This window comes from Giraffa tippelskirchi, chromosome 8, assembly GCF_054371585.1.
Source record: "Giraffa tippelskirchi isolate mGirTip1 chromosome 8, T2T-mGirTip1v1.2.pri, whole genome shotgun sequence".
In the NCBI taxonomy this organism is placed as follows: Eukaryota; Metazoa; Chordata; class Mammalia; order Artiodactyla; family Giraffidae; genus Giraffa; species Giraffa tippelskirchi.
In genome coordinates, this window is record NC_137282.1 from 154,510,244 (window position 1) to 154,523,751 (window position 13,508).

The 13,508-nt window shown below is 45.7% G+C and overlaps 1 protein-coding gene across 39 annotated transcripts in view; it reads right to left on the bottom strand.

The window, feature by feature from the left end:
* Nucleotides 1-13,508, bottom strand: part of JARID2 (jumonji and AT-rich interaction domain containing 2) — a 258,888-nt gene that overhangs the window by 221,789 nt on the left and 23,591 nt on the right. For 9 of the 39 annotated variants that reach the window (XM_081518208.1, XM_081518179.1, XM_081518180.1 and 6 more), the window contains exon 1: nt 11,415-11,526. The exons of 27 other annotated variants lie outside the window; for them this stretch is intronic. The gene's annotated coding sequence lies outside the window, so the exon portion shown is untranslated. Of the gene's footprint in view, nt 1-11,414; nt 11,527-11,745; nt 11,867-13,508 lie in introns of those variants that run through there. 3 more of the 39 variants (XM_081518201.1, XM_081518217.1, XM_081518212.1) reach the window with 3 other exon arrangements.

Genomic DNA, 13,508 nt, shown 5'->3' on the forward strand with positions numbered 1-13,508 from the left:
ATCATTAGAGTTTTATTTATCACAAGTACAAAAGAGTGTGTGTGTGCTTCTCCAGGCTTTGCAAGTCCATATTTGTATTAGGAGTTTCTGCAGGACTAAATGATGGTGTTTATACTGAGCTGGGGGTGGGGGAAACTGTCCAGGAGAAAGAAACAAGTAAGTATCCCCACCTTCTTCCACCAGGAGACATGGCCTGTGGCTAAGATACGCCCAGAGTCTGGGACAAGCAGGCAAGTCAAAACTGTTCTTCACTTAGAGGAGGTTTCCTTTCACTCTGTCTGCCACCCTTCAGATTCCAGCAAAGTTTAAACCACAATGGTTTGGAACCCTAACAGCAGTTTTGAGGATTATGATACAGAATGAGACTCTTCAAACATCGTTAAAGACACAGAACAGAATCATGCAGTCACTCATATCCACCAACTGTTACCCCCAGAAAAGTTAATTTATTAGATCCAGACTCTCCCTGGCCCCATGTACGGTGGGAAAAGGTGATATTGAACTGCATTGGCATTTAAACAGAAATCTAATCTTGGCTATTCAAGGATGTGCTCACCACTGGGGATTACTTCAAAATTCTTTTTTAAACTTTAAACTTCTTTAAAGAACTTTAAAATTCCCCTACATTAAAAATTCTGTCAGGGTGTCAATACCAGTATCACTTAACAAACCTCGTCTTTACCTAAACTTTTAGGTCAAGTTTACAGAGCTAAAACAAAAAGCCACTCAGCCCAAACGCTGCTGGGTTGCGGACTAGTGCTCGCTGCCCATTATTTTAACCCAGTTGTCACTCTGGGCATTTAGAAAGTGAATACACTCAGGTCAAAGAAAACACTGTTCGCTCCCGGGATGACTGCTCATTATGGCCTTGAATCCTTTTCGGAATGAGGTGTAGTGTACAGAAGTAACTATATCAAAAAAAAAAAAAACCCTCTCAAAAAACTGTCACCAACTCAAGTCCCAGTGAAAAGGCTGCAGGGTGAATGGAATCGAATGTCAAAGACAAAAGCCACGTAAGAATCAGGAATGAGCTCTTTACTGAGCAACACCAAGTGTCTTGTCATTTTTACACATTAATAAGCCACGTTAAAAAATAAATAAAAATTAAAAAAAAAGAAACCAGGCTGACTGCCCATTTGGCACCTATCAGACCCCTTCGTCACTTGGGGCAATCAGGCAGGCAAGGAGTCACGTGGTATGTATGAGCCAAGGACCCAGCACGGGGGTCAGCGGCTACAGCAGGCAGGAGTCACGTGCTACCCACTTAACTGGGACTCCAGGCCAAGGCTCATCCCCATCACGCTGCCTCTTTCCCCTCCAACACCAAAACACTGTAACAAGCTGAAAACAGAACAGAGTGCATTTGTGCTCTGTGCAGAAGGATGGAAGAAGCGGCAACTGAGGTAAAACCGATAAACATCCAAGTCCTACCTTATCTCTAAAGGGACATCCTTACTGAAGGATGAAAAAGAAGGCAAAGAAGTTCACCAAAAAGTACTCTTAAATGGTGCTTCTTAGCAGTTCTGGGATACCACCTCATTCTCACATGGGGGGAGGGAGATCGATAAAAAGCCATCATCAGAACAATCAACAAGTGCGTCTGCCATAAAAATCATCCCACTGTATTTTATTGTAAATGTGAAAGGAAAAGCACCTATATTATTTTCATTTCTATCTTCTTTCTCAGACAACCCAGACAGGCTGAAATCAGCAAGGATGACCCAGAAACATGGTGTTCCCTCTTCAACCTTGAGGCTAGAGAATTACGGCCACAAAGACCTGTGGGACCTAAAATTAGAATAATCTGATCTAGATAGCTAAAGTTTATAACACTTCACATGTTAACATCCGACTCTGCCTCCCCCAAAATGACCTTGAAAGGCCAATAAATGAAGGTGTGAGTCTCCCCATTTTACGCAGGAAGAAACTGAGACTGAGGGGAAGTGATTAATGTGAGGCCACCAGCTCTCTCTTCCCAGAGTTTGGCATCCCTACTGTCTCTAAGGACAAGGACAATGCCATATTTTCTAACCCCTACCAGAGTCAGAGGCTTCCCTGGTAGCTCAACGGTAAAGAATCCACCTGCCATGCAGGAGGCACAAGAGATGCAGGTTCGATCCCTGGGGTGGGACGATCCCCTGGAGAAAGCAGTGGCTACCCACTCCAGTCTTCTTGCCTGGAGAATCCCATGGCGGGCTACAGTCCATGGGTTCGCAAAAGACTGAGCAACTGAACAACAACAACAGAGTGAGAGCGTGGTAAACAGCCCGAATATACTGGCTGTTATTTAACTAAATAATCTTTCAAGCCAGAGCCCAATGAGACCTTTGTAACCATACAAAGCCCACCTCCCAAACAAGGCTGAAATCACTTGTAAAAATAATGGGATTCCGGGTCATCTTAAAGTTACATCATGTTCTCACAAAAGAACCATTTCATAAAGCAGAAATATGTAATTGAACAATCCTACAGACCCTTCTCCCTTCACAGCTACAGTCATCCTAACTAATAACACGTTGCGTTCTTGGAGCAATTTTGTTTTACAAAGTGCTTCCCCATATCTCATCTCATTTAGTTCTAATGCCCTGAGAGAGGACAGGGAAAGAAAACAGAAACTTAAATAAAACCCAACTGACATCTTTACTACTTGTTACAAGTGCCTGTATTGGTTTTTAAAAGCAGACAACAAACAAACAAACCCACTGGCACTGCCTGGGGGGCCGTAAATTAGTGCAGCCCTTCCCTCAGAAAACAGCCGTTAAGAGGGATCTGAACATAAACACCAGCAACACCAAGCGGTCATTTCACTTTGAGGAAGTTGGAATTAAGGTGCAAAAAGATACAGGAAAAGCACAGTGCACACATCACTGTGGACAACGGCCCCCAGACTGTGTGAAAAAGCCCTCAAGAACAGACAGGACAAGAAAACTGTGATACAGACTGACCAGGTGCCCAGCAGCTATTGAAAAGCAATGCAGGGACTTTCCTGGTGGTGCCATGGATAAGAATCCACGTGCCAACGCAGGGGGCAGAGGCTCCATCCCTGGTCCAGGAAGACCCCATGTGCCTCAAGGCAACTAAGCCCATGGGCCACAACTACTGAGCCGGCGTGTGGCAACTACCGAAGCCCATGCACCCTACAGCCCGTGCTCCGCAACAAGAGAAGTAGCCCTGCTCGCCCCCCAACTAGAGAAAGCCCGAGCACAGCAACAAAGACCCAGCGCAACCAAAAGTAAACAATTTTAAAACAATAATGATGCAGAATCCTCTTTTGGTAACTGAAATGAGATATAAATGCAAAGAGCCCAGAAGAGACTATCACCTAAGAGTATAAGCCCACATATGTAAAACGACATTTATACAAGTGCAGGAACGCCCCGTAGGTGACTGCAATAGATTTTACCTTCGTGTTGTTGTCTGCAATGAATGACTTCTAGGACAAAATAATCATCTTCAAACGGGGGCAAACGTTAATGGCCCAATTACGTATGGGATTACATGTGGATTTTATTTTCCAGTGAAAATGAATCAATGACTGCAGTTATCATGGATAACTGAGGATACACCTGGCAGGAGAACGCATCTCTGGACCCAAGGCAGTATCCCCAGATGGCCTTCCACTGTACCAGGGGCTGGGTTTCATGTCCTGGCGGTGTCACAGATAAAGTGTGCAACCTTTGTTCCTAGACACCTGTTTTCTCAGCTGTGAAATTTTGATTAGTGAAGCTCACCTTTTTCCACTAGATCCTTACCAATTCCCTCCCACTATTGGGTAGGATTTTAAATACTCAGCAAATATTTCCTAAACTGTGTGAGGAAAGGAAATTCAGCCTCTACTCATGTGGGGTTAACAGGGTGAGGTACATGTAAACATTAATTCCAGAGAGGTAGTTGTGAGGAGGCAGGCTCACAGAAAGGGGGCTTGGCTCTGCCTGATGGGAGGAACAGAGTGGCAGGTTGTCCAATCAGGTCACAGAGAGATCAAGGTGGGCTCGGCAGGACTGGGCAGGCAATCGGCCCCAGAGCAAGCAGGAACCAGGATGTGCAGAGACCAGGAGGCTGGGTCAGCTGCAGTGGAAAGGGTAGCCCCAAGCTCAAGGCAGAGCAAGGGCTTTGTATGCTGCGCCGAGGACAAACTTAGCTGAGACTTGATGCACTGAAGGAGCACGATCCAATGTTCAAGTTCAAGGAATACTGCTCCAAGGTCCAGGCTGAACATCTCTGTGGAAAGCTTCAGTGCCGCTCTAATCGTAATTCTCAATCTGTCACTCTAGTTCACCACCCAGTCAGGTTCAGAAATCAAGTGCTGGATAATAAAGATGAGATTCAACCACCAGAGAGTGTGGGGTGGGAAGAGATTACATCATTTTCTAAATATATATTTTTAATTATATTGTGTTAGTTTCAAGTGTACAGCAAAGTGATTCGGTTTCGGGTGTACGGCAACACTGTGTTAATTTCAGGTGTACAGCAAAGTGATTCTGTTATACATTTTTTTAATTTTTTTATTCAGATTCCTTTTCATTACAGGTTTGTTACAAGATACTGAATATAATCACCTTCTAATCTTTAAAGCTTTGTTCTATACTCCAAAACGGACTTTAGAGTATCTGTTGCTATTCATTTGGCTTGTTAAGAGGCACAAAATTCATCCGATTTATTCATTTCTGAGTCAGCCTGAAAGGCTGCTGACAGGCTTCATATCTCTAGGTTGGTGATTTCCAACTGTGTAATCATACCTTCTTGAGCATTTGTGCATAGTATGCAGTTTACAAAGTGCTTTCACATCAAAAATCTCACTGACCCTCCCAGCCACAAGCCTGTGAGGTGCCTGGAACAAGTTTTCCGGGTGAGGAAGCTCAGCGAGGTTATGTGGCTTGCCCAGGGTTACACAGCCAGTGCAACACAGGGCTCAACCCTGAGCTCAGCTCATATTCCCAATCTTGTCCACTATGACCACAGAGGTACAACTACACATTCAGAACAAGCACCTCACAATCTGAGGCATTAAATTCCCCAAGCCCACATACAAGCAATGAGGCACCGGCACAAAGCACAAAACACTCCAAATCCTAAAAGGCCGACATCCAACTGCTGCTAAACAGACTAAGCGTTCATGCAGCGGCCTCCTGCAAACCCAGGGAGGGAATAAATGCAAGAAACACATGCACAGCCCTAATCCCTTCTCATTTCCTCCTGGCACCTGTTTCTGCCCCCACAGGCACCAAACACTTCTAACAGCTGGGAGAAATGAGAACCAAGAGATAGCACACAGAACTATTGTAGACCAAGCTCTAACCCAAAAAAATGGAGAAAGAACCACCCAGATTTAAGAAGAGAGCCACAAAAACTGGGCGCCAAAAAGTCTCCCAACGTTCCCCCTGGGTGACTCAGTCACATCAACCAGAGGGCCTCTTGATGGAAAACACCCACCCCACACCCTACCCAAAACTACTACTGGTTGGACCAGAGAAAATACGTGACAAGAGCCATGGAGGGAATACCAAGGGGCAAAATGTGTGGCTATGAATACGATGACCTTCTAGGACTCCTGGTAACTAAACACTGCTGCCAGTATTTCAATGCTCACTGCCTACCTTTTCATGGGTGGTGGAGCTTGACAGACTTACAAAATTAGAACTTAAAATCCAATTTAGGCCTTCTAGGCCGCACCAGCTCTCAGAGTCAGCTCCCAAGAACTGTCAGTAGGGTCCCCCTTTCTAAGGCCTTCATACATCCTATGAATATGTGAGTAATTACGTGTAATGTTCTCATTACTCACGCAGCCTCTTTAACACATCTGGGCAGCCTTTGTTGACTGTCCAGCCCAGACCCTGGCGAGGATTTAAGGGCAAATGATTTCCCCCAGCGCCCCGTGGTCCCCTAAGCAGCAAAAGTCAGGGGCAACAAGAAAGTTGCCAGAAAAAGCATCGAAGCCTATTTGTCACAGCCCCTGCAAAACCAAATGAATTCAGAAGCCTGGAGAGCAAACACGGCCCGGGTTGGCTCTCAGGTACACCGGAGAGGATGGGGTGGGGGCACTTGTAAAATACGGAGCAAGCACCAGCTGGGCCCCGGGGCAACTGGGACCTCACGGCTTTTTTCAATCAGGACTAAGGAGACAGGCAGCTGGGGGAGAAGAGGGTAGCTCCACCAACTGGTGTTTAAAAAAACAACATACACTCATTTGCGACAGATCCACTCCTGCTATGGAGGCTGACAAACTGCCTCAACTTTCCCCCAACTTTCTCAAGTAAAAAAAAACCCTCCAAAGGCTGCCAATAGCCTCTATTATGGCCTTTTCCCCACCTCTTGGGGCTACTCTGATCATTCCTTTCACCTCCAGTTCATCTGGACTAAAATATGGGGAGGAGACCCAGCCTTTCACTCTCTGGCCAGGGTCTGCTGGCCTCAGTTTTCCCTTCTGTAAAATGGTCTCAACAGTCTCTTCCTCTCCTGTGAGCTCACTAGAGAAACAATAACCGTGGGCAGTTATTTCAGAACTGACTGGGTCTTCTCCTCATGATGCTAGTGTGTTTCCTACAGTCCAAGCTCTTCTGGTACAATTCTTCAAATGGCAGAAAAGTCCTAAGAGGCATGGGTGAGCCCCCTCACTATAGTAGTAGTCTGTGGGCAGACAGACCGGTGGAAGGAGAAAGCAAGCCCAAAAGAAACACAGGGCCCAGGGCTGGAGCCCAGCTGCTCACTCAGGTGGGCCTGAGACCTGGCCCTTGGGGAACAGGATCCACCTCTGCAAAATGTGGGCCCTCCCCAGCCCACACATCCTGACAAAGAGAACAAGAGAACGAAAACAGGCAAAAGCCACCTGCAGAGGTGGCAAGACAGGACGTGCCAGAAGCAGGCGGATCAATCAACCGGGAGCAGCTTCAGCTGGTTCAGCTCTACTTTTGACAATTTTATCCTGAATCAAAAATGAATGAAAAACCCTTATTGAAAAGTGTGAGACTATCAGAAGGCCATAGGGTTGTCTGAAGTCAAGAAAAATTAAACCCTAAAAGGATAAGGAAAAATCTCACTCAAATTGTCTTTTCAAAAAAATGAGACCAAAGTCATCCGAGTTCCCACCTCCTGGAATGAAAGTGGTCTGAGATGAAGGGGCAAGTGTGGAGAAGGCTTTATGGACACACAAAAGGGACCCAAAACACCAATCTGGGGCCTGGAAAAGGAAGCAAGGTTTGCAGAGGAAGGGCGGGCAGTCAGAAGAGTGAAGAGACTAGATATACATGGGAGATGGAAAGAAACAAGAGAAACTGACTCAAACAAAAAACTGAAGTTCAATGTGTCTTGTTTCCATTAACAGGTAGGCTTAAGGATCTCAAATGGAACAGACCTTTACAATATCTCCTAAGTAAGACAAAATAATTAAAGTTGCTGGATTACAAGATATAAGCTTCTGAACTCCACATAAATGAAGTGTAAAATCACTCATCTTTCTACCCCCACCATCCTGACAAGGACACAAACTCTGAAAGTATTACAAATTACCTCAGCGAGGTCACTCTAACTGACCCCCATTTCATCTACGCCACCTGGCATGAAATAGATAAGGAAGTCTAGTTTAATATTTGGGGATTAAGGCTAAATATAATGGAAGCACTCTTAGCACTGATAGGGATCATAAGTTGGTTAGCTAACATAAAGTTTGTTAAGCAGTAAATCTTTAATACATAGGTTGAGCATATACATATATACATACAAGCAAATGTAATGAACACATAAATATGCTTTTAGTTACAGATTTTTTTAAATTATTTATTTGGCTATGCAAGGTCTCAGCTGCAGCACAGGGGCTTCTACTGTGGTGCCCCAGCTTAGCTGCCTCGAGGCATGTCGGATTTTAGTTCCCAGAACAGGGATTGAACCAGTGTCCTCTGCATTAGAAGGCGGATTCTTAACCGCTGGACCACCAGGGAAGTTCTTGTTACGGATAATTTTGAGAGTTCATGGTACTCCATGTCAAGCTTTTTTGTTTGTTGGGAAGGGAGTTCGGCCGTAAATGAAGCTTGGTTCTTAAAAGGAAACCACTTGCAAAGCAATATGGGTGCGAAACCTTACAGATTTCCCCCAAGTCTTTTAAACGGCAGGCCCACATCTAATTTAACAGTCTCGTTTTTACAGCAATTCACTTTTATCAAGGGTTCCCAAACATTCACCTTCAAGTTTTCATAGAAACCAACTCTCTTGTCACACTCGTTCAAAGGTTTATATAATATTTAACTGAAATTGCAATAATAAGTCTAACTGGAATAACCAGATTTGGGAACAAACAACTGGCACTTGGCAAGCCTTCTATATGGGTAAGAGCCAAAGGGGACAGAGGCACACACTCCCCGGGCCTGCTCACTGGCAGGGAGCTTCATGCAGGGATGTGACGGCCAGGATGTCCTTCAGCCAGAAGAACTGGGTAGGCTGGGTAGGTGGAAGGTGGTTAGTACAAGAGCTGTTGCTATGATCCTGGGAAAGATTTAGACACAGACCAGTAATAGGAAGATCAGAACCATACAAGCAGAATTCCAAAAAGGAAACTTGTAAGACTGAAAAACGTATGGCTGAGTGTTAAAAAGTCAGGTCCTCAGACCAGCATGACCAAGGGCAAACCTTAAAAATAAACCTAAAGAATCTCTTCAGCATCCATTTACAATTAAAAAAAAAAAAAAATTGCAGCAAACTAGAAAAGTGTGCGTCTACCAAAAAACTCAAAGTTCATCTTCACACACACACAAGAAAACCCATAAGGCAAAAAAAAAAAAATAGCCAACAATGCCTACCTACAGCTAACAGCATCCTTCCCATCCATACTGCCCTGGCAACATGAGCTGTACTCTATAAAAATACTGCCAGTATAACACCTCTCAATTTTTACAGTTCACTCTAGAGTCTGACCTGCCTACCTGAGCATTTCATGTCATTTTTCCAGATCCAGATTACTAACTCATTATGGTTCACTTTACCAAAGTTGCATATGTTTTGAGTGACATGTTTCATCCTTATTTTTCCATAAGCCCTGTAATTTTTAGTGTTCGATTTTGTAGGACTTGATGTTTTTCACCAACACAGACACCATGCTACATGAGATACAGCTCTGGTTATACAGATCTGGACTGTTCAGTAGAACAGCTTCATATGTTCAGTCACACGAAGCAATGACTTGTCCAAATTGAGCTGTCCTGTAAGGATCAAAACAACACACTATGTCTCAAAGACACAAGGTGAGAAAAAAAGGTAGATTTGTATAGATTTCTATTTGTACTGATTATATGTTAAAATGATCACGTGTTCAATACACTAGGTTAAATAAAACTCTCATTAAACTAAAAAAAAAAAAGTTCAGCTTAGCCTTTATCGAGTGTTTCAATGTTAGGCTTAACATGACTTTCTCCGAACAGAAGAAAAGGGTTCTACTTAAAATCTGCAAGACACTGGTGACATACTCCAAAAAATTTTTCTCTTTCTGAAGGAGGAAATTTTAAATAACCTTTGGAGCAGGATATATATTAAGATTAACACTGGAGTTCTTTCCAAGGCGTCTGGAAGTGACTCAACAGCCCTCAGCCAAGCAACAAGAACTGGTCTGACCTCTTAGGACAGGAAACAGCCATGAAACTATCTAAGCACCAAGTAATTTTAGTTGGCCCTTTGGGCCAATGGCTGTGGGGGACACACAAGTCAGATACTTGTCTACAGTAAAGTAATAATAACCCAGGTAAACTAATAATAATAATAACCCAGCTAATCATAGATTGGATTATTTTTAAAGATGATTTTTTTTTCTTTTTAAATTTCAGCGACACACTTCTCTTGACAGTATTCCTTCCATAATCTCTCCAGACGGTGATTGTTGCTGAACTGTTTCTGCCCAGAGACTTATGTGAAAAAGAGAATGGTTTTCTCCTCTACTAGAGAGGCAGAAAGCAAGCCACCTAAACAGCTCAAAAAAGAAAAAAATACAGCAATTAAATAAGGTATGCACTTTTCCCCCCAGAACTGTAAAATAAATCAATTGGGTGTAAGGGGTGGGGCAGGGAATCAACTTATAAATCCTAGCACTACATTTTGGTGTAGTTCTACTTTTTCTCTTTACAATTTTATGCAATTATAGTAAACTTTGCTTTTGAATCTTGTAACACAAACTTTTCCCAGACTTTTCAATCATACTGCACTTTTAAATCAGAAAATTAAATACCTAAAATTTACAGTCTAGTGTTACAAATTCTTGAGCTGTCCTAGAAATCAAACTGCTAATTTGTTTTCCTGCTAACTGCATGAATAATATCTTCATGTGGCAGAGATTTTTATTTCAAACTCACACCTTCTATAAAGCATCAAACAGTTTTGAAGTCTAGGTATCTTATCTGTTATACTCGACAGCAATAACCAACCAGTGGAGTAACAGGAATGGCATAAAATACCCATAGAGCAAAACATGTAACTTTTTATTGTCCAAGTGGATTGGGGCTTTGAAAGGCAAATGTTTTCAGTTATTTAAGGTACTGTAGTGGGAATTGTGCCCAGCAATTAAGACAGGATTACACTGCAATTTATGAGTTTTTCAAAGACGTCATTTAATATGAAATATAACAATCATTTTTCCCAAAGCCTGCCATCTACAATCCCACCCCCAAACTGTTTTGCTAAAGCAATAAACTAAATGGCAACGCGGCAGGCATCTAAGGCTTTTGAGACCAATTGTAGGAAATGCGGTGCCTCTACCAGCTCAAGTAATAATTTCATCTTACATAGAAACAGCATAGTTTTACATCTTCCAAGCACATCATCTCACGCACGCGATCTCAAATAAAGTGAAAAGGCAAAAAAGCATGTATTACTTTTTCAATTTTACATAAGAATAAATAAACCTAGATTTCCCGCCTCTCGTGCTCTCGTTCTGAAGAACTGAGCCCAGGACACCTTAGACTCGCAGTCCAGCGCTCTTCCAAGCACACCCACCAATGACTGGTCTTCCTCCCTCTGCTCCAACCCCTAAACTACTCCATAGGCCTAGAGCTGGCATAGCGAAGAAGTGCCACTCTGGTGTTTCAAGGCTTCCAGAAAAACCAACAGCTGATGCTGTGCAGCATCACCCCGCCACATCCTGCCGTGAAATCCCCAACACGACTTAAAGTGACAAGGTGCCCAAACCCATCACGCGGTTCTCCAGCAAAGCCAAACTGCCCCACTGACGTTTCCCTGCTTTGCAAAAGCACTGACGAGAGAACACGACCACCACCGCAATAATGCCACAACCGTCTGCAGACCTGGAAACAGAGGAAGCGAAAACATTTTCGCAGACAGGAGGCATCTCCGCCCTGCTGCCCACCCCCGAAACGGAACCAGAGCAGGGTCGGGGGCGCTCGCCAGGGGACCAGAGGCTCTCAGCAGCTCCCAGCGCTCACCTGGAGGGCAGCGCGGCGCTTCGGGGCGGAAGGCCGAGGCAGATCGCATCCTCCTCCTCCTCCCGCGCGGCAGCCCCGGCCTCCGCACCGCTCCCTCCGCCCCCACAGCCTCGCCGCGCTGGAACCTCCCGCCCGACTTTTGACGTCACGGAGGAGGAGAAGGTTCCACCCGGGCCCGTCCCTTTGTGACGTCACAATGACAACAGAACCCGGCCGAAGCGTCCGGGAACCCGGAGCCGCGGGGGGCGGAGGGAGGGAGCGGAGGCCGGCGCGAGGCGGGGGAGGAACCGGGGGGCGGGGAGGGGGCGCGCTGACGTTTAGCCGGCTTAACCTGTTGCTCCCGGGCCCGCACGGGAGCCGGCGGGCCAGGCCGCGGGGAGCCGGCCGCGCCGCCGCCGCCATGATCTGCCGTGCGCGCGCTGGGGGGCGCCCGCCGCAGCCGCGCGCTGCCCGCCCCCTCCCCGCCACGCCCCCGCCCCGCACCGCCCCCTCCCCAGGCGGACCGGCCGCGCCGCCCCCGCGCCCCACCCACCCATCCACTCGCCCGCCCGCCGGCCCGCGCCGCCCGCCCCGAGCCCGCAGCCCGCCCCCTACAGGCCGCGCGCGGCCTCCCCGACCCGCCCCAGCCCGCCGCGCCCCCCGCGCGCGCCCCCCGCCGCACCGGCTCGAGCACGTCGGGAACACGGGATCCACTCCCTGAGCGTTAACTCGTGCTCTGCCTCCTGCGGCCGCCGCCAGCCGCGAGCAGGCGGCTGGACGCCCGGAGTCGACACAATCCGCTGACCACCAGGAACAAAAAAATCCCACCCCACGTCGCTCCCCAACTTAGCGAGGGCTGGAGTGGGGGCGGGGGTGGCTCTGGTCCAAGTTCTACCCCCTTTTTGCTTTGTGGCTGCACCCGGATCGGACGTGCCCCGGGAAGGCGTCCACGCTCGCAGGCAAGCTTGTCTCCCTGCAGTTTCTACAGCCCGAGTTTAAACTAGTCCTTTGCATTCTCCTCAGCCCTCTGCAATGCGGATGTATTTTAATTCTTAAATTCTTTAGGGAGCAGCGTTTTAAGTTGGGCTTGATTATTTAACCTTGCATTTCTTTCATAGTTGAAGTTTACGTGTCTAGGTTAGGATCAGCCCTCAAAAAGAGGTATTCAGCTTTTCCATTAAATCTATTTTTCACAAAACCAGTGCCCCGAAGGTCATCTCCCATTACACACATCACACTGCTCAAAAAGGGAAAATATTAACACCAATTTGTCCACACGAGTTAAATCAAACTTTCTTATAACGCTGCATTATTCCTAATGTGTGTTCATTCGGCCTTTTCTTTTTTTAATGGGTTCTTTGATTTAAAGCATGCAGCTAATCACCGATCACTCGAGTGCATATTTGGTTAATCCTCGGTCCCCCCTCTCCTCTCCCTCCCCCCAAACTTAAAAAAAAAAAAAGCCACCACACACAAAACAAAAACACTCCCCATGCCAATCAAAACGTAGCTGTACTATGCACAAAACAAATTTAACTATTCCAAACCATTTAAATCTCGGAATAATCACCAAATTTCAGAAGCCCAGTTAACTGGGAGAAATTAATTGCAGTCACTTACATTTACATTCACATGCCTACTTAAAAACGTTAACTATATTCTATGTCTTTTTCTCCTAAAACTGGAAACCATGAATTTTTAAACAAAACCAGTCCCATTATTAAAGTCAATCCCAACAAATGCATTCCCTGTAACATGATTCCCAACTGGTTTATGTCGCGAACCAAATAAGCCAAAACGACCACATACATTAAATTTGATGTGCCAGTGCAAGGAACAAGATCGCCATAATCGGACCCTCGATTGCAACTTAAAGGGCTTCCAACACTCACGCGTTACCCGATTTCCCAAATAACATTAATAATAACACAGACTCATTTGCATGCAAAGTGCAATAAGGGGACAAATCCGCCCGAGAATGCAGTTTAGTTATATTACCGCAGCCCCCACCTCCCCGACTAGGTTCCACCAAAATCCCCTGCCTTTCATCTAAAACTAGATTATGGTTGTGTCATTCGAGGTCAATTTATTCACTGGAGGTATCGCTACACCAAT